Source organism: Drosophila innubila, assembly GCF_004354385.1.
Source record: "Drosophila innubila isolate TH190305 chromosome 3L unlocalized genomic scaffold, UK_Dinn_1.0 0_D_3L, whole genome shotgun sequence".
Classification (NCBI taxonomy): Eukaryota; Metazoa; Arthropoda; class Insecta; order Diptera; family Drosophilidae; genus Drosophila; species Drosophila innubila.
The window spans coordinates 17,255,080-17,278,663 of record NW_022995376.1 but is presented as its reverse complement, the minus strand read 5'-3'; the positions used below and the strand labels follow the sequence as shown (position 1 = coordinate 17,278,663).

At 36.3% G+C, this 23,584-nt stretch overlaps 1 long non-coding RNA gene across 1 annotated transcript; it reads left to right on the top strand.

Annotated features, from left to right (window-relative positions):
* The first annotated feature begins 217 nt into the window (after positions 1–217).
* Positions 218–23,340, top strand: LOC117787080. Its single transcript, XR_004617661.1, has 2 exons — positions 218–335; positions 22,656–23,340. It is a non-coding gene; the product is annotated as an uncharacterized LOC117787080 (long non-coding RNA).
* The last annotated feature ends 244 nt before the right edge of the window (positions 23,341–23,584 follow it).

The following is a 23,584-nucleotide window of genomic DNA, read 5'->3' as shown; positions in this document are numbered from 1 at the left end:
CTTGTTGTTTATTTATATGTATGTATGTATGAATGTTTGTGTCTCTCGCTCGTCCGTCAAACCGTTATTGTCAAGCGTTTTCGCGACGTTTTCTTATCAGCTACGGGTTCAAGTTCGTCGCTGACAGCAACGACAACAACAACAACAGCAACAACAACTTCAAATTCGACAACAATACCAACAATTAGAAACGTGACTAATGCACTGCTCGCGTAGTCTCTCAGCTGCTGCGGATACAACAACATTCTTCAGTGCAGCGGCAGCAGCATCATCCTCCTCTGTCAATACAACACCAACAATGGCCACAACAACAACTACAACAACAGCTAAAGATGGTAAGTCACACAAATGTATGTACATACATATATAAATAAACCAACTTACGTATTTATAGCGTCTGACCCATAAAACTAAATTGGCTCAAAGAGCTGCAAAAAAAAAATAAAATATAATAAATAAAATCAAATGAAATTGTCGTCGTCCATTTCGCTTAAAAGTTCAAGGCAAGAGCAGCAACAGTTTGGCCTGCTCTGGTTTTTGTCAGTGACTCTAAAACTTCAAGGCAATTGTGAGTCAGAATTAGTTCAAAGCGTGGATTTAATACCCTATAAAGCAGATATCTTAACGTTTATAATTTTTAAATATATGCATTATAAAATACCTAACTATTATTGATTAAATTTGTATTAAAATATGTTAAATATGTAAAATTTATTTTTTGTTCTGAAAATATAGTAATAATATAATAATTAAATTCAATATTTTTTGTTTATAAATTGTAGAATAATTCTAATTTATTAATATTCTTTATTAATATTCTTTAACTTTTTCTAAATTTATACCATAATCAAGAGTCAAAATATATATTAAAGACTGTATAAGATAATCCATCCTATAAATGGTATATTTTTCTAAACTCATAACTCTTATTTCCGATTTCCGCTACAAATAAGGTGTTGATTAGTTAAAATAGTTTAGTAGTTGTTTACTTATAAATTAAATATTGTTCATTTTCGTAACGTTACTATTCCCACATTTAATCCACTATAACTTAGTCTGTAATTAATACAATACTCTATTTCATTTGATGTTTGCTAATCCCAATTAATACGAAATTCTTTGTGGTTCAAGCATAAACAGCAAAAATCGCATTGCTTACGTAACTTTTTGCGGCCGTAAAATGTTTATTAATTAAAACGAACAAAAGAAACATTGTTGGAAGCCGATAGAGTTCGCCAAAGAAAAAGAGGGAATCAACAAATGGACTTAGAAATGAATGATTAACAATGCCGGCCGGGGAAAAATATACAAACATGTACGTTAAAGTTAAACAGAAATCGCACAAATCAAAATCCAAAACCCGGCAGCATATTAGCCACGCCAAAAGTAGCAAAAAAAGAAAGAAACAGGAACAACAACAATAATTAAGCATTTTAAGCTTGCAAAATACGTTAAGACACACGCACACACACACACTCATATATATAGATTTAATTGGCCGCAGTCTGCAAACTTGTCGAGAAGGTGGCAACTAAAATAGGGGTTTGGTGGGGCAAGCCGGAGGAGGAGAAGGTCAGTAAAGTGCTCAACGGCTATGATGAAGGTCAGAGGCATTTCGACGTTGTCGTCACCTCTGAACCCGCTCGAATTTATTGATTTTACACGCAGAACATAAAAAGTAAAGAATATAAAAAACAGAGAAGTAAGACAAACCTATATGCATTACGCTTGTTTGCATTGTACCCTACAAGTAATGAAGACAGCTGAGTTTAACATACTGTAGAATAAATATGTAATTTTAAGAAAACGGAGACATTTGTCAAATTTTGAAGTGAATATCATTAAATTTTTAAGATTCTTATGAATAATTAATAATATTAAAAATCAATATTTTAAATTAACTCTTAAAAAATATAAATTTGCTTAAATTAATATTTAAAAGAATAAAAAAATTTTAATAAAAGTGTTTACAAAGTCTCTCTCATGCATATTGGTTTTAATTTAGGGTATTTTCCAGTCGAAGATTTTGCAAAATTATTTGTTTTAAACTATTTTTTTCATGTTCGGCCGTCAGAGCGACTTTTGTGCGGTTTGCCGGGCCATTCAAGCTGTTTCTGGGCTGGCTTCGGCTTTTGCGTTGGCTTATGCTAAAGGCCAATTGGAAAACCTGCTTTTTTTTTGCTGTGCAGAATGAAGCCCAGAAACAGCAGAAAGCAAATCCCATTTGATGGTCACAGCTTCGTAAAGAAACAGAAATAATAATGAAATAAAATAAATTGTGTGGAAAAGTTTATTAAACTTGAGACAGCAAAGTATTTAATGAAATCAAAGCGAATGGCTAATGTTAATTACCCTAATTAGCTTTGCTAATTTACAGTTTGAGATACAGTGGCATTTTTTCAAATTCCACTTCATTAACAGAATTTGGAGTAATTTGTCATGTCGATTTTGTTTCAATTTTATGATAAGAACTTTTGATAAGACATATGTTAGTTGCAGTCAGGTGAATCATTAAGTGAATGTACGAAATTTATTTATTTTTGTCTTGTACTTTTTCATTATTGTTTATGATTATTTCATATTTATTATCGCATATTTGAAATTTTTCGCTTTGAAATGTCGCTTTATTCCCATACTAACCGCTTTACATTTTTCTTAATACTTCGAGCTTTTGTAACTTAGCTAAATCTTAGCCGAATCTATGATGCGTGTCTGTGTCAACAAAAACAAGTATCTCCTAGCTTTTTAAAAGATTTCTTTTTTTTTTAATTATCTTCATATATGTATATTCCATTTGAGTATATTCTCACATTTATCACAAGTAATTGTTGGGTTCAATTTGAGTGCGTTTTATCAGCCATTAGCTGGGAACATGTGCCCCATTCATATGTATTTGCACTATATTATTGTATCTTTTGTTATCAGTTTTTTGATTTCGTGCTTATCAGCAAATGCAACTTTACCCAGAGCAAATACGAGTTATACACATACAGAATGAATTATTTATTCTTGTTGCCTTTTTCAATTAGTGCACAACAGAAAAAAGTCAACAGAAAATAAGAACAACAACAATAACAGGACTGAAAAGCAACAATAATAATAATAAGAAACACTTTATAATTTCATTTTAGCAATGGCAGCAAAAACTTTTATCGCAGATAGCTTTATACAATATTTAATGAATATAAAATGTTTCCATTTTTGAGAGTGATCGATGAGCAGATACCCTGTATTTGAATAAAATAAAATAGTCAAAAATTGCTGAGATTGACAATAGAGATAATACTGTAATAATGATGTTTTTTAAGAAATATTATATTTGTATACGATCAGAGATGTTGTCTGTGTCATCACACACTTTTATCACACTATTTAAAGTGCAGGGTGCTCAAATGCGAGAACTATTATATAATTCTCATGCGAGTTTAACTTGTTGTTGATTTTGCGATTACAAAAACATTAAAAAAAGAAAGGTTTACGCAAAAATTTGCAATTAGTGGAATGACATAATAAATTGAAGGGAATATTACATTAATATTAAATAAAATGGTAATAATAATAATACACGTTTTAATAAAAAACCAGACTGTGCAAACATATTGACTTTTTGGCGCGGAATATGAAGTTGAGTTGCAGTTTGTGTTTTAAGTTGAGTTGTTTCCAAGGGGAGTGTGCATTTTGTTTCCACTTCACGTGCTGAGCTCATTCGGCAAATGCATTTCACCGGCTGGACATCATTTTTCATTTGCCATGCCATTTGCCTCGCAAGTGGCGGCAGTTTGTCATGTCCTATGTGCTATGTCCATTTTGCCAGCTCTCCATGCTCCGAGTAGGCAGGTGCTCGTTTGGATTCTTCCTGTGCTCAGTCAGGGCTCAGCACTTTTGATTTGTGGCAAGTGCTGCCCTGGTGCCACAACAGCCCTTTTTTTCTCTTGCTGCAATTTACCGTGAGACTGTTGCACTTTCAAATTGCTTTATTACAAATTCTGTCGCTTAACTTACTCAAAAAACAGCTGCCACTTTGGCTGACACTTAATTGAATTTCAAATTTTTGCTCACACTGGCCAGGATTACAAATTTGTCAATGTGCTAAGGAAGGTATTTTAAAGGGTAGAAGGGAAGTTAAACTTTATCTATGAAATTGTTGAATCATTTTGTGCAGTTTGTTCCATTTTTAATAATTCTCCTAAGTTTATAAGTTAATTTGCAACCATCTATTTTCTTTAGTTAAAGAGAACCCTTTTTCAATTCTCGAGTTACCCAACATTTCCGCCTTGTTTTGTAGCACAATCTTCTTCCCTTTGATAGTTTATCTACTTTACGCATATTGTAAGCTGACTTTTCACCCACTGCAGCAGACTGTAGTCTAATTTGTCGTACATTTTAACTGCACCTTTTTTTAGTCTTGGTATCTGTTCCCCGACTCCCCCTTTACCTGTCCCCGTTGTCTGGCTTGACTTGCACTTTGGCGCTTCCGCGCTAATTTGCTTAGCGTAATTTGCATTCTGCAAACGCCATTTGAGGCGTGTGAAGATACAAAACAAAGCGTAATAACAAAAAAGTCATGTTAATTTCTATTTAACGTTGTTGGAATACCCTTAATACAATTGAAGTTACGCTTTAAGTTGGCATTTTAGAGACGCTAAGATAATCTATTGTAGTTTATTATCTACAAATAGAGATAACTCTTGGAAAATATGGTTACACTTTATTTTTAATTTGTATACCCACTTACTTTGAGTAAATTATATTTAGTTAAGTAATCTATGATAAATAGTACGGAATATTTTTTTTTGCAAAGATTGTGTAATATTTTTTTAATATTTATTTATCTGGAAATAACCTTCGAAAAATTAGAGTAGAGCTACAATACTTATAGCCTTTAGTTAAATTAGTTGGTTAATTAAATTTTATTCTTTTATATGGTGTTTACTTAACTGAAAACAGCAGAAAATCAATACAAAAATAAATTATTTTGATTACAAATCTTATGCATTAATTAACCCTTAGCTTATTAAGTAACTTAATCCTTTAATTAATACCCCTTGCTGTATTTTCTGATTCTCACTTGGAGTTTTTTTTTAAATGTTCATTTAAAATATTGAATCACCGTCGTTTTGACCCTTTCGACCTTTGCTCCTCTTGTCGAGTGGCCCCTTTTTGGTAATTGCTGCTAATTACGCGCATAAACTGCTTTGACGTTGCCAGAACCTCCTTTTACACCCTCCGCAGTCTCAATCTTCGTACATCCCTTCTGGACCGCCTACTCCAATCCGGTTTCGCCTTTAATGTCCACTCTGGCGTTCTGTTTAATGTTGTGCGCTTCATTACAATTTTTATTGCTCAAAAGAAATGTCTGGAAGTTGATTACAAAAATATGCATTTGCTCAAGGAGGCGGCATAGACGTATCGGCTTTTGCATCTAAATGCTGGCCAAGTCGACAACTCAACAGGAAGAGGTGGAGGAGGAGGAGGAGCGACGTTCACTTGATAATGGGGATGGGGTTGGGCCCACCTGCTTTTTCCTCTTGGCATAAATCAAATGTTGCGTTGTCCCATCAAAACTCGTTCAGTTGTCCGCAGGCTTCTTGAGGACAAACCCAAACCACTTCCCTGCCTTCCTCCCTCCCTCCCTCTCGATTGCCCTTCGATAGCTCCTCGATAGGCAGCGCCACTTGGAGCTCAGCTGCCTCTCATTAGTGCGCAATTTCCACGTGAATAACACTGAATGTTCTGTGACGTATCTCGGCGATTCAAGATACATCATCTGCGATGCAATCGCCTAACAGTTTCTGAATGGGCAGCTATATTTTTACTGCTCTTGCTTTTGTTGTTGTTTATTTTCCGTTTTTAATTGACGCTTCGCTCGTTTTACTGTCATCAAAATTCCCTCGCACCTCAAATGGGCAGCACCAAAAATTTTGCATCGGTTTTGTTTGAGTTTAAACGTGATTTTTTTTGTTTGTTTTCTAGACAACGTTTTGCGCTGAGTGGCTGTTGCATCCATGAGATACACAGATACAAACCTACACATTTGCTTGTTTGTATGTGCGTGTGTCTATATTGAGCTTTGCATTTTGCATATTGCATATTTGAAGCTACGTGGTTGAGGCTGACGTCTGCCAAATGGGCTGGAAGAGCTGCCCATTTCACTGCAATTATATTAACGATGGTTACGCATCAGCAGTCTCCTCGCTCTCCCTTTCTCTCTCTCTCTCTCTCTCTCTCTCTCTCTCATTCTCTCACTCTTGTCTATATTTGCTTGCACAATCCCCTCTAATTTCCGTCTCAGATTGCTTTAATCAGTCTATGTCCATGACAACCACAACAGTTTCCAATTGCCAAATTCAACGTCATTTTCATCGAGCATCTCAAACTAATTAAACTTGCATTTCAGAGGCATGTCTGGCATACTGAATTGCACAGAAATGCAAGCTTTACCATGGAGTGGGGACTTCTGAATCTACATTAAATTTATAATGTGTATCTTTTTTATGTAAAATATACTTTATTATGTAGCTTGTCTGTGATACTTTGAAATTCTATTATTTACTATTCTGAATGTGCGTTGACTTAGGCTTAAATATGCAGTTAGATATATTTGTATATTTTTATTTGTTGATACTAATGGCAGTGTAAACCCATTGATTTTAGTTTATTTTTTTTAGCCAACGCTTCTCAAAAATATTTTTTAAAGGCTACACACGTAAGCTATAAAAAGAATTTTTTGAGAAAATCATTTAAATGAATTACAATTTACTTTGATATTTAAAAATCTGTAAATGAAAATTACTCTCTTTATTATCACTTTAAATTTTAAAAATCTTTTGTCTAAATCTGCCCCACTGTGGCGCCTCGCAGTGTGAACAGTCCATTTGGTATACAAGTGGAAACCGCAGCGGGAACACGCACCAAATCGGAACAAATTTGCGCGCCGTGAGCCAAATTCACCACAAAATGCAATGTCGGACAATCGTCAGTGGAAGAGAGACAGAAAGGGAAGCAGAGTCCGTCTTTGTCTTTCCTGCTCTTTCTGTCTCTCTTCCAATAGATAGATGGAATAGATAGCCATGTTTCACCCACTCGCAACATGATGGTTTATCCACTTAAATATATGGAGCAAACAATTGCCACTGTTGCAACTGTCAGTACTTCCTCAGCCTCCCCTCGCGGCTTCAGTGCATTTTACGTTGTGTGGGAGTCGTTTCTCCCCCTTTCTCTAGTGCGGTAATTTAATGCAATTTGTAAATATTTAACGTACATTAATTAAATGCAAATGTAAATGCGACTGCGCGTTGCATATGGTTTGATGAGCCCAGTCACATCTACCCTCTGCCCAAGTGTTGCCGCTTCCTATGCCATACATATATGTTTTTATTTTTATTTATACGTATTCCATGCCGGGTGTGTTTTTTCTTATGGTTGCCAAACAATTTTCATTTAATTTTACTGCCAGTTGCAGAAAGCGAGTGCAAAAATTGTAATACTTAAATTTGTCTTGGTTTTTTCTTGCCTTATTTTTTTCAATTTGCGCCCACACTCCACACTCCGCTTTGCCACAGCAGCTGTGTCCTGTCATTGTCCTTGGGCCTGAGCAGGTGGTCGATTTGTAGGGAGTGAGGTGGTGGAGTAAGTAGAGGAGATCCTTTTGGTCGCCTTTGGCGCACACACGCGCCTTTTTGTAGTTTTTTGCATGCGTTGTGTAGTTGAAATATTCGGAAAACTACGCTTGATTGCGCTCTTCTCTGCCACGCCCCCATTGACGCCCACAACCATGACAGCCTTTAACAATGCTTTTGTGTTTGTTATTGTTGCCTTTCCCCGTTCCCCCTTGCCCCGTTTAGCTTATTTTTAGCATTCCTATGCAAAACCATCCTTTGTATAACCAAAATTCTAAGCCTCTTCCCGTCGCCTCTTGCTTTTGTTAGTCGTAGTTGTACCCTGTATTTTGGGGCGTGTCTGTTTAGGTACACAAGTGAAGTGGAATGAGACTGAATCATTTGTACCTTCAGTTAACAATGTAATTTACATTGCTTTAATACGAAAGGTATGACATGATTTTCTTCGAAATACATTTGAATAGGCTTTAAAAAAGCTGGTCGATTGTTGAAATGATATTCATTTAAATTCTTAGAACTTTGTAGATTCTAAGCGTGCATAAATATAGGCTCTGCTTTAATTTGTTCAATATAAATATATATTTTTAAAAATAAATTAGAAATGAGTGCTGAAAAATCTGTACATCTTTTAAAGTGTTTTAAAATATGCAGAAAATTATAGAAAATACCTGCATAAAAGGGACGGATAAAAACACTGATTTATGCGAGTTAAGATTAGCTAAAGTAATCGATTTTTTAAAAGATAGGTAGGTGCTTAAAATAATGTATAAATTGATAATAGATCTCTTTTTAAAACTGAATTTTAATTAATAATAAAATGATAATACAAGTTAAGATATTCGATACTAGCCAATAATAAGAAAATATAAGAAACTATTTATTTGCTTTATAAATAGAAATACGTAGTATTCATTAGTCAATTTAAGACAATTTGTTTATTTTTATATTCTTTGTTATGTTGGATAGGCATAAGTATTATTGTGCTCAGTTGTCATTGTTCTTGTGTGTTTGGTCTTCAGCTGTCATTTGGAGGCTGTAATTTCTTTGCGCCTTTCTCTCATTCCCTTTCTTTTTCTCTCACATATCACTATTTCTCCGTGTCTCTATTTCATTCATTGGCTCTTTATCTGTGCCTGGGCAATACAACTTTTGCTTTCGGCGGCTGCTTAAGAATTTCCATTTGTTTGACAGGGGAAAACACTAGAGGCGGAAAGAGGGAACCACAAAAGCACTTGCCGCTGTCGCTGTGCCTGTCTGTACAATATGCACTAAACATCTTTCAGATACTTTTGATATTATTGGTATCTTCTTGAGCTATTTTTAAATATCCCAGAAAAGAATCTTTTGTTTTCCAAACAAACAAAGAGAGAATGAAGGAATGAAAAATGTTTAATTGCTGTGCGGAGCTTATCAGCTTGCTAAAGTAGATAAAGTTTTAACTTCTTGGCAGTTTGAGGCTTTTAATTAGCCATCAGTTGTGTTGGTCAAGAGTCCAAGATGCCGAGGACTGGCCAAGTGGTACGCCAGGGGAAAAAATTACAAATTGTTGTCAAAATTAACGTCAATTTTTCGTAGTATTTTTTTTTTTCTAAATTGCTTTTTAAAAGAGTTGCTTGGAGCTACTTTATTTTTGTTGCGGATGCGGTTTCTACTGTGAAAAATTATGATGACCATTTGTTTATTGTCGTTGTTTTCGTTGCGGTTGCTTTAGCTGCCTTTTGTCAATGAAAAGATAGCGAAAATTACTCAACGAAAAACGAAGCCAGAGACCAAAAGAGTTGGGCAAAAACTTTGTCACTTTTGTGTCAGAAAAGTTTGTGTACACTTTTTTCTTTCTCTTGCAAGTTGCAACTTTATAGAAATTGTTTTCGCCAATTTCTTTGCCTCCGCATAACTACCAGGTCTCTCTATATGTCTAGCTCTTCCTCTCCCACATTTTGCTCATTTATTTTCGTTGCTAATTTTTGACATGACACTTTTCGTTGGACAGCATTTTGTGTTTATTTCGTTGCCAGTCAAAAAATACTTTTCGAGATTTTAGCTGTTTGTTTTTTTTTTGTTCTTCTTCAGATTTTTATTAGCGTGTTTTTTATGGGCTGGACACGCGTTTGCCGTTTCCACACACAAGCAGTAAATTGGCATCAGCTTAATATGAGCTATTTTATTTTATACTCGTATTCGATTCGTTTAGCTAGATTTCGCTTTTTGCCATTGCCAGTGCCTGTGACTTGACCATAAATTTGCTATGTGCCGCTAATTGGCAGTCTCATGAGTGCGCTCAATTAATTTCCCCGGCAATTGACGCACGTCTGTAGGCCGCGCAGGTGGCGTATACTTGATAATTGTTGACACTTGCCATGCCATGGCAATTAAATTGAAATCATGGCACAAACTAGGAAAAGAAACCAAACGTGTGTCAAATGTCCAGCGCCAAAAGACAGTTCTTCAATTGGCTAAATCACGGAAACAAATGTGTTAAGTTGGGGAAACATTGCAAAATTAAAAGATTTGTCAAAAGTAATGCTTGAAATTCGAACTGAAGAGATGATGGACATAAAACGATAATTGTTTTGACAGAAATGTACTTATAAAAATAATAAACGTAAATATTGTTCTTATTTTTTTAGATAATACCATTCATTTATTAAATAAGTATTTAAATATATATCAAGATATCATTAACCATTTGTATACATCAACATATTCATATTCGCCTTAGACTTGTCATTTTTCTTAAGTTTTCGCATTTGTTTATGCTTTTATCATCTTCAATTGCCCGACATTTATTCACTTAATAGTTTCCTTTATCTTGTATAGCATTTTTCTCCATATCCATCCATCTCGCACTCTTTCGATTACATAACCCAGTTATTAATGGTTTCCCAGTTTACTCCCCCATCCTGTAGACTAAGCGCTACCTGTCATGGTGAAACCGTTCCCAACGACGACGCGACGTGACGTTGCGACTTTGTGACATGCGGTGTGAAGAGACATGTAAAACGTACATATGTCGAAAGGAGTGTGTGTTGATGTTACATCGGTTCGGTTCAGTTTATGTTTGCTTTACACACTTGATGTCCAAGTTCATTTACGTCATGGTCAGGTGAAGCAGTCTTTGGGGAGCTGCGGCCTGACAGTGCCAATTGCCACATAAATTGTCGACTGTCATGTTCTTGTTCTGCACACACAAAGTTTAGGCAATTTGTTAATGAGTTTTTCACAGCAATCATTTGATGGCGTTTGGGCTCGCACGGCGTATGAGTAATGCCTCGCCAGTTTGACACGCACTGATTGAGAGAGTTCATAAAGTTCATGGAACTTTGGCAGTCAGCCCAAAAGGCATTTCAGTGACCTGTGTCTGCACAATGCATTGACGCCGGCCTAAAATAGGTTGGCAACCAGCTTGCCACATATCAGTGGCTGTCAAACTGTGCAGCACACACAATGCCACACAATTGTGGGTTAGTTTTAAAGTCATACTTTGCCGCAAGTTTATGTGCAACGCCTTTCAATGCAGTGCCCACAACAATTGCGGCGTAAAAGCGTGAAATGGCTTCAACAAAAGGGAGAAGAGAGTCAGAGCCCAAAGGGACGGAGAGGGGAAACGGTGAGGTTCCTGCCATAGAAATTGTCACAGAGTGGCAGAGTTCAGAGACTGCGCAGGTTTGTTTGCAACTGAAAAGAAGTTGGGGAGTTGACAACACTGAGCACAATTAAGTGTAAAATTGCAAATATACATATATTTTAAAAAAGAAAACTTTAAGTAGTTTTGAACACAATGTTAATTTGAAATGAAATGCTTAAGTTGAAAATAATCCTTTATTTAAAGAAAGAAATTTAGAGAGAATATGGAACATAATTAACATAATAATATATAAGAGGTCTATAAAACGTCGAGAAAAATAGGTCCTAAAACTATTGATAGTAGAGCTATTCTGATTGCTAAAATATATAAAACTGAAAAAGCTTCAAAAATTACCAGCTTTAAGTTTTTAAAAGTATGATAAAAATGGACAGTGATGGGAAAAATTGAATCTTCCAAAATTGATGCAGAATCAAATAAAAGTTGAGTTGTCGATTTTTCATGAAAATCGATTTTATTATAAATATACACTCGTAATTTTCTTATTTACTATACACATAAATTTTTTGCCAGAGTTTCAAACAATTTCTCTAGGTGTACTAGCCGGTTTTGCGTTTATGAAACGGATGTTGCCGCTTGCATTTAGTGCACTTGAGCCTTGAGCGTCATCCTCTTCTTCGTCGTCGTCGTCGGTCTGTCGGTCGGTCTGTCGGCTGGCAGTTTCCTCGCATTGTGAGCTGGCCCACATGTGTCGGAGTATGCGAATAGCTTCACGCGCTCTACGACGCGTGTGTGCTGTGTACAAATTTACCGAGTAGTCCAGTGTCAGTGCCAGAAGTGAAGTAGAGTAAAGGGGATTAAGGTAGAGCTGTAGTTGGTGTTGGAGTTTGGGGCTGTTCTACATTAGATTCCTTTTTGGGCTGGCCCCGTGCTTTGTTTCGGTTTTGCTGCTTCTTTCACAGAGAAGAGAGCGAGTGCAAGGACCCGGTCTTTGCCTTTAGCAGCGCACCTCAACAAAGGGACAGTCTCAGTTCAGTTCTCTTTCTCCATAGTTTTCCTCAGTTCCTGCTGTTGTTGCTGAAGTCAACTTGGCAATCAAAGGCTGTCTTTGCTCCTGCAGTTCCGTTGGCTTTTGTGTCGTATTTTTTATTGTGTTAATTGAATTAGTTGGTGCTGAGCAAAATATATGCAACAAATTTCATTTCAGCTCACTTTATTTTATGGTTTCTCCCGTTCCCCAAACTCTACTTTTGGCTTTTCAATTTTAGTTCTATTTGATTTAATTATTTTTCTTTTCTGTTATTTAAATTGAGTTGTCAGGCAACTCACGTTGTTTTTTATCTATGATTGGATTTGTTTTTGCTTGCAAAAATTATGCAGACATTTTTGATTTGGTTTGGATTTTTATTTAATTTATGCATTCTTATATGATTTTTGGGTGAAAGGCAGAACTGTGATAAGAGACAGGCGTGAATTTATGCATAGCTAAAACCATTCACTTCACTATCTAAACTTCTTGACAAAATTATTCAACGAATTCTATAGATATTGGTCATTGAACTGTGAACATAAATGTGATTGTTTTGAGATAAATAAATGTTGTTAGATTATTTAAGACTAAGAAATTGCCAATTCAGTTTATGAGAGTGCTAAAATATTGCCAGAACATATGTAATATTAAAATATTATGAAATTTGTATAACTTTTTGTTTTTAATGTGTATTTAAAATGTATTTTGATTTAAAGACATATCTTCTACATTTCTACAATATCATAAATAATTTTATTAAAAAAATAAAGATGTTACGTATTTTAAACCAAATTATTTACTTAAAAAAAGCTCGGATTTCTTAAATATTTTTTCTTAATCAACAATTAATGAAAACCTTTTCTACATATGGTATTTTCATACATTTCAAAAAAATTTCTTCATATAAGTAAAATTCCTTAGAAATTCCAAATATACAATTTACATATTAGTTTTTTTTTATGTAGACCAATTTTCAATTCAATTACTAATTTTTTTCATTCTCTGATTTGATTGCATATCGAATATATTCAATGCATTCATTATCTGATCTTTACGTGTAGTTAAAATGCAATGTGCAACATTCTCGAAAACATCAACAAAGACTCGAGACAGTCGCCAGTTTTATTTGGCGCTCCGTTATAAATGAACAGACGAGACGAAAGTCACACAGACGCATCTGCTTAGCATATCAATGTAAAATATTTGCATTTAAAGCCACTTCATAGACATTAGTAGACACACACACAACACACAAAGCACACATACTCGAACCGAATCCGTGGCACACCCCGTCATTTTGGTGGGCATCAAAGTCTTAGGTGTTATTCTGTCTGTTATTTATGCGTCTGTTTGCACTAATTCCACACACACACAGAGAACTTGCCTCAAAGTTTTGCTATGGCTTTACGTTTGCTTTATGTGGCAGCCACAACACACACACATACACAATGTGGCCAATGGTCAGACGCAAGATAGAGAGAGTCAGAGATCGAAAGGAAGACAACTGCGACAGTTGTTTACCGATTGACGGACAGCAGCTTTAATGGGGGCTTATCAGAAATTCTAATTGTCGCCTGCCACAAGCCAAAAACCTAGCGGAAAGAACACACAAACACACACACATAGACACAGTGAAATATAAATTGAATTACATATTTTATGCAAACATTGCAGACAGGAGAACCCGACTCGAGTAGAAACTCCAACAACTTCAGCTACATCTAATCTTACTTCTCTCCCTGCTTCTTCCATCACTTTCTCTACGTTTCTCCCGCATTTCCTCTTTGTTTTTTTGGCCCTGGTAAAAGTTTTCCCTGTGTCCATCAGTGTCAACAACGTGGACGCCCCACGGTGTCCAAATGCCACATGCTACAAATCGCTGCATTTTGGCCAGCGTGTCGCCATTTGAAAAGTCAAAGGGTTCTCTCTCTCCCCCTCTCTCTTTCTCTCTATATTTCTTTCTTTGTTCCACTTCAGCTTTTAGTGCAACTCCTGCTTGTTTGTCTGTCTTTTGTATATTTATTAAATAGTTTCGTGCAAATCCCTTTCAAGTGCTCGACGCCTTGTTATCCTTTGACTCCTGTCCCGCTGTCTGTCCAACTATATCAATTAGCAGCTGAAGCGACTGCTATTTTGATGGCATACATGACTTTGGACAAATCCTTGTGTGTAAGTACCTTGTCTGGATCTACTGGAGAGCTTAGCAATGTGGTTGGAAGTAAAAGAAACTTGGGATCACAGAGGAGAATTTAATTGAATTGTAGTTGCTATATAACCTTGTATATTATTAAATATTTATTAATTTTAAAATTATCTAAAAGAATAGGTAAACATTCTGAATATAAATTATTTTTTTTAGTTGACTATCAAAATGGTTATGTATAAAAATAGTTCAGCAAAGTATTCGTAGAAGAAAAGTTTGACAAATATTCATATACTAAAATCGCATTATTATGTACAGATTAAGTTATTGTATAGCAATTTTTTTCTGTAAAACTTTTGAATTTTTATCTTTATCTTGCAAAATATATATGTACCTAGTTGAACTTCTATAATTCAAACTTATCTAACTTACAAGTTCCTTGTAACTTTAACATAATATTAATAGAAAACAACTTGAGGATCATGCACAAAAAGTATTTTATGCTGAGAACTGACCTCTTTTATGGATACAAGTACATGTTTTTTTATATTGATGTTTTATGTCGTCAACTCGCTTAATGTTTTACGCAATTGTTTATTAGGCAATGACAGTCTCGTCATAAAGTACTTGACTGCTTGAAGACCTTACAGTTTAACGACTTCAACTGAACTTGGAACTGGGTGACTTAATGCCTTGGCGACTTTGTCGATTTGAGCATTAAAACATGTTACTTTAATGTTGCTTGAACTTGAGTTGGTTTTTTGTTTGGTTGCTTTATGAACTTGGGCTACTGCTCTATAAATTGTAATGACTCAAAAACAAAGCAGGAAAAAAAACAGAGCTAATATTATTATTGTTTATATTTGCTCAGAATGAATATGTTTCCTTTTGCTTTCATTTCTGTATTCTGTTTTGTTCGCATTGCAAGCACGTTACTCATACGCCGCGTGTGTCCACTGCCACACAATGCCTGACGTCTCCGTCTGTCCGTTTGTCTGCCATTCTGCCACTGGCTCACACGCAATCAGTCCGTATGATATTATTATTACTATTACTATTATTCTGCCAGATATTTTCGCGGATTTCCCGCACTTTGCTCGCATTTTGTTTTCGCACGCCCAGAAAAACTATAACCACACTTGAGCATAGTAATATATAGTATATTTGCAGTTGAGTGTGTGAATGTTTGGATATTCATATAGATAGTTAGATGTATCTGCCGGCTATATTTCTTGGATTTGGGCCAACGAGTGTGTGAAAATAGAAAATTTTGCTTAGCATTGGAATGTGCCATGTTCTATTCGATGTGTCGCATTTGTTCTTGTTGTTGTTGCTGTTGATGTTGTATTTGTTTAGTTTGTTTGTTGGCATTTTGCACTTTGTATTTTTAAACATTTTGCAAAATGCTCCCAACCTAAAGTTTGATAGCTGCAATTTGTGGCATGCACTCAAAATAGCAAGCATGCTGCATGGAATGGGGAAGTGGCAGCCTAAAACGAGTATTGGAGCGCTAGGGAAAAGAGGGGCAAATATCGATGTTTGCGCTTTGGGGCGTGGTTGCCTAACAGTGTTGTTGCCGCCTTGTTGCCAATCTAAAGTCAAAGTGTTTTTGTTCGTGGAAGTTTCGCCATTATTCCGGGCACTTGCAAAACTTTTGGTACAGCATCTGATATGACCTATATATGTAGATATATGTGTAAATATATATGAGTTTGGGCATTCTTATAGCAGCATGGGCACTCACAAATGTTTGCTCAATTGATTTTAATCGGATTAAAGCGACAGCGAGCAGCTTTTAATAGTCGCACAATTGAATTAAATTGTGTTGCGTTTGCAATAAAAATTCAATGGTCAGCAAAAGTTTTTGGACGTTTTAAATGGTGCTAAATGAAAATCAATTGAAAGAACATTAAATATTCAGATTGGCAGAACGAATAGCGCAATATATTCATGCATCATTGATAACTAAACGAAATATTAGCTAATCGTCTCTATTTTGAGCCTTTAAATAAATTTTAAATTCATGAAATTGAGTTATCATTAATTGTTCAAAAATAGTATAATATTTTTAGAACTTGTATATCAAATATTATTCATCATTTAGATAAACTAAGTGTCTGCCTTTTAGTTTTATTTCTTACATATTTATTTCCTACTTTAAACTATACAAACCATTGATAAATTTGCATAAGTTAAGGAAATTTTCAAATTAGAGATCAAACTCATGTTTACTGATAATTATGTTTAGAAAGGCTTAAGGCTAACAGGAAGTTGAAAGTACTTTCATTGTAGTTTATCTTAACCCAAGCCAAACTCCTTTTTAATCCTCTCTGACATCATTACAACTGCTCACCACTTGTCCAGTGACTGGCAACGAACCTATTCCAACAAAGTATCAAAGTATTCCTTGAGGCGCATCCTACACACACACACACACACACACATACATTTCTGCCCACCCAACGATGAGATGGCAATTATTAATTTTAATAAACTTGAATGGCGCTGTTGGAAGATGGCGATGTATAAAGTATAAAACGCCTCCTCGGTGCCTTCTCTTTCTGCTCTACACACAGCTGCCTGTCTGCCTTCCCCCTTTCGGGCTAATGATATAATTTTTCTCAGTTAACTAATTGAATACATTTGCACCAAGGAGCTGCCCACGGAGCATGGGGGATGCCTAAAACACATGGCGCAACTCACAAAAGCGCCAACAAAGATTGTTAATAATGGCAAACAAGCGAAACGAGCAAAGAATGAGTAGGAGAATAAACAGGAGTAGGAAAAAGAGCTGGCAGAGGAGTGAGAGAAGGAGTAGGTAGAATCTATCTAAAGCTACGACTCTGCGACTTCGATGCTGGCACTTGACTGAGAGCCATTGACAGCCAACAAGAAGAACACAAGAATAAGTTACACGAGGAAGAAGGGCAGCCCACGAGGAAGTTAATTGTGTTGGTAGAAGGGGCAACACGGCAAGATGCGGGCTGGGGAGTTGTTACTATAACCAAGACAGAGACGAGCACACAAAACGACATTCCGCGGCAAGAACTTCAGGATGGTTTGAGCAACTCCGAGAGTTTCAGGTTGGGTACGGAAAACGCATTACAAATTCCATTACTTTGAGCAGCGAACATGACCTGATTTTTATGTAGATGTGTGTGTGTGTGTGTGTGAGGGTGTGTGACTACTTGAAGATGCTACTGAGAAGGAAATTAGGCAGCCTGCAAGACAGGAGAAAGAGGAAAGAGAGAAAGAGTGAGAGATTGAGAGAATATGGCATCGTAAGACATTCTCAAGCTCACGCAATCTGTGTGTTCGTGTGGCTGTGTGTGTGTGTGTGAGTGTGTGCGTGCGCGGGTATTGAGCCACGTATTGGACTAAATGTTGCCCGCCCCCTCCTTCTTCCCACCCACTCTCACACACTTGTCGAGTCACGTAGCACAAAGTTTTAAGCATTGCCACTTGCGACGTGCAATGGTCGTCCAAGCTCCTCCTCCTCCTCTTCTCCCTTCCCCCACAGCTGCTTTGCTCTCTTGGCTATAAATTAACAAAAATGAATGGGGCCAGTATTCGAGGGGAAAGGGGGTGGAAAGGGTGGCAGCGTCAAGGCAACATCAGTCTATACTTGCCTTTTTATGTGTCTTAAGTAATGTAGGCCTCCACAAGATGAGATCTAACTAAGGATGGGGTTCACTTTTTGGGGTTATAAAGTGCAGTGGGTTATTGGCGCACTTTTATGACCAGGCTGCCATTTCCTGACAGGACATTTCACAATGAAAGTGTGACAAGTTGTGTCAACTCGCAGAGAAAGGGAAAGGCACCTCGGTCAGAGTGCCTTGAGGGGGCCTCAAAGTGCACTTTATTCAATTAAAATTGTGGACAGAGCACAGACGGCAGAGAACAAGCCATGTAAATTATTGTAAATGTAGCCCAAAGGGCAAATTCTATGTCAGCTGCAAAAATGAAACTAATTATGAGTGGCCAAATGGGAAAGGGACAATGGTTTTGGGCGTAAAATGAACGAGAGCTGACCAGGTTAATGTCAAAATTTAAATGGGAAAATTGAAAACACTGACTTAATTATCCTTGTTGTTTTAGGAGATATTAAAGTTGTTTCTAATAAATTAAAATGTAGGTTTTTAAGTCGTTAGCTTTTAAGCTTAAGTATTTTTAATAAAGTGCTTTACAAATTTCAAAAAAATAATAGCTATTACTATAGTAAAATGTTTAAGAAGAAAGAGAGTAAGGCTACAAATCGTAATATTTGTAGAAATATAGAGTAAAACTTAGATTAAGCTAGAAAAAGTTAAGCAAACAATTTAAAAAACACTCACTTAACAAAGATTAAAATAAGGACAGAAATAAAAATGGAGATTGTCTTAAGTAAATAGGTATTAAATTGAAAAATAATTAAAGCATATCTTAATCTTTTTATTCAGATCAAATCTTTTTTCTATTGATATTTGTCAATTATTTGCTAATTGCATATGTAATTATTACTTGTCTATTTGCAATCAATCAAACTATGCTTCGAATTGAATTTGTGTGCTTATTAAAAGCAGCTTACAAGTACTTGCAACACTTGCAACTGAGTGTTGTGACAAGCAACGTTATTGGATACCCTTGAGATGCATTCAAAATTCAAATTTCCGCAGGTGCCATAATATATGAGTTATGAGTGACAGCAGCATCAGCGAGACAGTCGGCAATGAAAATCACTCGATCTATTACAGCAATTTGCAGTTATTAATCAAAGAGCAATGTGCACTTCAGCTGTCCATCAAATATGCAACAGCAGCAACAATTGCAACAAGAGCATCAAGTGCTGAAGATTTACGACCTACTTTCATATGCATGACAGCTGGGAAACAGCCAACTGACTAACTAACCAAGCACAAACAGGAAGCCACTCAGGCGCAATCAACAGCCGACTCTGACTCCGACTCCGATTCCTTCTTGGGCTCCAAAATCCTTGCAGGCAACAAGAACAACAAATACAATAAAACAACAACTAGGTAGACTCATACTCAAACACCCAAATTGCGTGTCATAATAAAGTAAAGCCTCGTAGTTAAAGTTTCATCTACCATATGCTAGCTGACGACTGACTACACGGAGAAAAATATTCTAGCTATAGATCGATTAAGTTTAATTAGAAAATCTATTAAGAAACTGACAATTTTAACAAGCAAAACAGTCTTTGATAAATTTACTATCTAAATATATCACCACCAAATTTAACCAAACAGTATTTTCTTTAAATGTAATTAAATCTATAAATCTGTAGACTTAAGTTTGGTAATTTTTCGTTCTGGGAACTGTGTTTACCAAAATGTTTAACAGCTTAACATTTTATTAGAATCTAAATCACCTCAAAGAGAGCAAAAAAATTTGAAATATACAGTATAATTTTATGGTGAATATAGTATAGTAATATACATTTATATATTAAATGTGCAAAAACATTAGATTTTACTAGAATTTGAAATTATTTCCAACCAAACCGCATTAATAAAGTTTTTCTCCCAGTGCATAAATAGTTGCTACTGCTACTTCTCTTGCTGTTCTTCAACTGCTTTGCATTACTCATTTGACACTTTGTCTATATATGAGACGTGGTAACGCAGACAGCACCTGCTGCTGCAAACCTCAGACGAAAACCAAGACGAAGTTGTAGCTAAAGTTGAAAACGAAGACTGAGACGAAGATGAAGCCGCAGACGAAACTCCGAGGAGAGCGGAGAGAAGACGTTGATGAACGACTGGGTAACTGTCTGGCATACAATTTAATCCTGCAGAGAAGTAGCAACTGGAAGACATGCAACTCAAGTGCTGGGGCAATCGGGGGCAGAGGCATGCTCTACATATGCTTGATATAAATCTCAAGAGCTGCCTGCCATGCACAACATGAAACCACTAATTGAAGTGAAAGAAAAGGCAGCTTGCAGACCCAAACAATGACGTTAGATGAGTTGGAGTTGCAGCCAAGTTAAAGCTACATTGATAAGTAAAGAATGCCACACTCCACACACTGAGTGTGTGTGTGTTCTGTTTTAATTAACATGTGGCATGCCAGAGAAAAAAGAGTTTGCAGTTGCATCAGTTGCGAGTTGCAAGTTGCAAGTTGCCTCTTCGACACTCAATCAGCGTGGCATTCCGCAAAAAGTTGCCAACACAAATGCATACTAATTGGGGTTAACAAGGCATGGATACCATGCCACACAGTGTTCATCCGATCCAGAACTTGACTCTTCCAACTCGAGCTCGGACCTTGCAGCTAAGATAATTTCGTTTTAGCCCTGACCGTTGGTTGTTTGCCCAAACTTTGCTAAGTGGACAAGTTTAATACCATGAATGAACCAATTGTATGCTCAACAATTGCTGAACTTTTTAATCTTCTTTTCTTTGGATACATCACTGAGATATTTGATTTGAATGCAATTCTTTATTCTCTTTCGCTTTAATAACGTCATTCTTAACCCATATGCTGTTTATTATGAATTTATTTTGTGCTCTGAATTTCCTTTGATTTCTTCATTTCATCTTATATTATCTTATTTTAAATGTTGTTCTTTATAAAATTATTTATTTTTTTAAATTGTTCACAAATTTAGAATTTTATATTAATTCAAACTAGTCAGTAAATCCGTCAATTTTACTTCTTACATTTATTTTTTGCACTGTTGTGTTGCTAAAAAATCTATCCATAACAAATATTCCAATTCATACAAAACTGGCAGCTTCTTCGGACTTAAAAAGTACCCCAACGTGTTGCTAGTGGGTTAAGGCTAGATTGTATCGTCAGCTCAACTCAATTATAATCCATTTCGAATGCAACACAAATCCAAGCGGATGCCGCAGGCCTCGACAGGCTGCGACAGCTGAGTCAACCTTGACATTAGCCTTGCCGCAGGGCAAACAAAGCCGACAGACTGAGCCGACTGGCGGGGGAATCTCCTCTAAACGACAGACTCGATGACTGACTGACTGACTGTCTCTGGATGTGGCTCACTGACTCACTGTAGCAAGCAGTCAGTCGAATGAGGCGGGAGAAGGGGCACGTAAATAAAATGCCAATGATAAAAGCGAGAAGAGGCGTGCCGAGAGCCGTCAACGTCAGAAAACGAGCTGATTGAATGCGGCATAAAAAGAGGCAGAGGTTGCACCGAAAGAGAGAGAGAAAGAGAGAGCGGGAAGAGTGGGAGAGTTGCATGTTGTAGGATAGACCAACAATTCACAATTATGATATGCAAATTTGCTGGCAAAATATTCATACAAATTGTGTGAGCACGGCGGCTGCTGTGGAAAATTTATTATGAGTTTCAAAGTGCTGGCAAGATTTAAGATGGTCATACATGAAATAAATTACGGTTTCCTATTTATGTACTTGCACACATTCACTCTTACGTGAATGTCTTGCAGCAGTTGGCCTTAAATTTATCGCCCTGTTTGAAAAGCGCAAAATACTCTTAATATTTCTTCGACTGCAGTTTTCCAATACGACTGTAATTGCAGTCTCCGAACTGACACTAATTACATGATAAAGTTGTTGAGTTGTAAGGACATGCACATTGGCAACTGATATCCCTTATCTGCAAGGATAATTGGATATCTTTGATAAAGGGTTTTGTTACAGTAGAATGTATTTCAGTTACGTAAATGCCATTGATAAAACTACAATGAATTGCTGCACAAATCGATTTTTGTTCTGATTGTAAAATTGCTGCAGAGAATTTATTAAAACAAGCTAGGTTTTTAGCAAGATTTACGGATTTCAATAGAAATGCTTGTTCTGGGAATGAATAAGCAGCTGTTGTAAAAGCTCTAGTCATTGCAAGAAAACAGAAATGAATTTTCCTAATGGAAACATTTAGAATTTTTTATCTTTTTTTAATAAATAAAATACATTTATCAACATAATAAAAATCACAACAATGCTACTGAGAACGAATGGTGAAAGACCTAAGAAATGTTAATAATATTAAAGTAATATTACTTTAAATTCTCTATTGCCCTGTGCTAATTTTCAGATTCTACTTCAAATGTTATCAGCGTGATAACAATTGCTTTTGCATTAAAACTAGATTTATTTATTTGAATTTTGAATATATACATGCGCATTTGCTTTAGAAAATTAAAATTTCGCAGTTCATGACTTATAATTAAAAACTAAGTACATTTTCAATAAACGACTTAAAAAAAATTCAATTATAATATAAATCTATATATTATTGTCACATAATGCTCGTATTATATATTATCTTTAATCTTTTCATTCCAGGTAAGTGATATTTGAAGTCTGCAGAACACAGTTACAATTTTAAATGGAAGCCACAAGCAATAACATCCCCACAGACTCCACAGTAAGGATATGGTACAATGACAATTTCACAGCACTTTCAAGGACATATGCATTCATCATGATGTTGTCGAGTGACTAACTGCTTCAAAACAGCCATAAAGCTTGGTTCTTAACAAGCCATAACCAAACCGAAACAAAACTGAACTGAGCCGTTACCAACGAAACAGACAGACAGATAGACAGACAGACCGGCACAACGACCAGTCAACAAACCCATTAAACACCATTTATAACGCTGCCCACGATGATGATGATGAGGTGGAGAAGGAGGAAGAGCAAATAGAGGAGGAACAAGAGGAGTTACTGTCTTTGTCTGCTCTTCAATGGCTGCAAAACTTTCATTATGGCATTTTATTGTCCTGGCGACCATTTTTGGCCTGCATGTGCGACAGGCTGCCATTGTTGTTGTTGTTATAGGATAGAAAATGGCTGCCTTGTTGGCCATCGGCGGCATCGGGCATCGCAATGTCAAACGCGCATTTGCCAGTCGCTGTCAACGTTGGCATAACTAGCATGTGTGTGCTTGTGTGTGTGGGAGTTGCCAGATGCCAGAACTGGCAACAGCTGTAGGCAAGCGCAATAACAACAACCGCATGGGGAAATTGAAGAGGGGGATGCAGTTCAGGCAGCAGCCAAAACAAGGCGAAAACAATAACAAAATGGCAAAGTTTTTTTTTTGCCGTCGTCCTCTTCAGCTGTCGCTCATACATAAATACAGCTGAGTGTTTCCGATTTAGCCTTTTTCCGGATAGATTTGTTCTTTTGAAAAATGCTCTAGGAGAAATAACTAACATTCTTTAATAGAAAAAATATCATGTTAAAAATAGCATTCAAAATTCTGTGCAAAG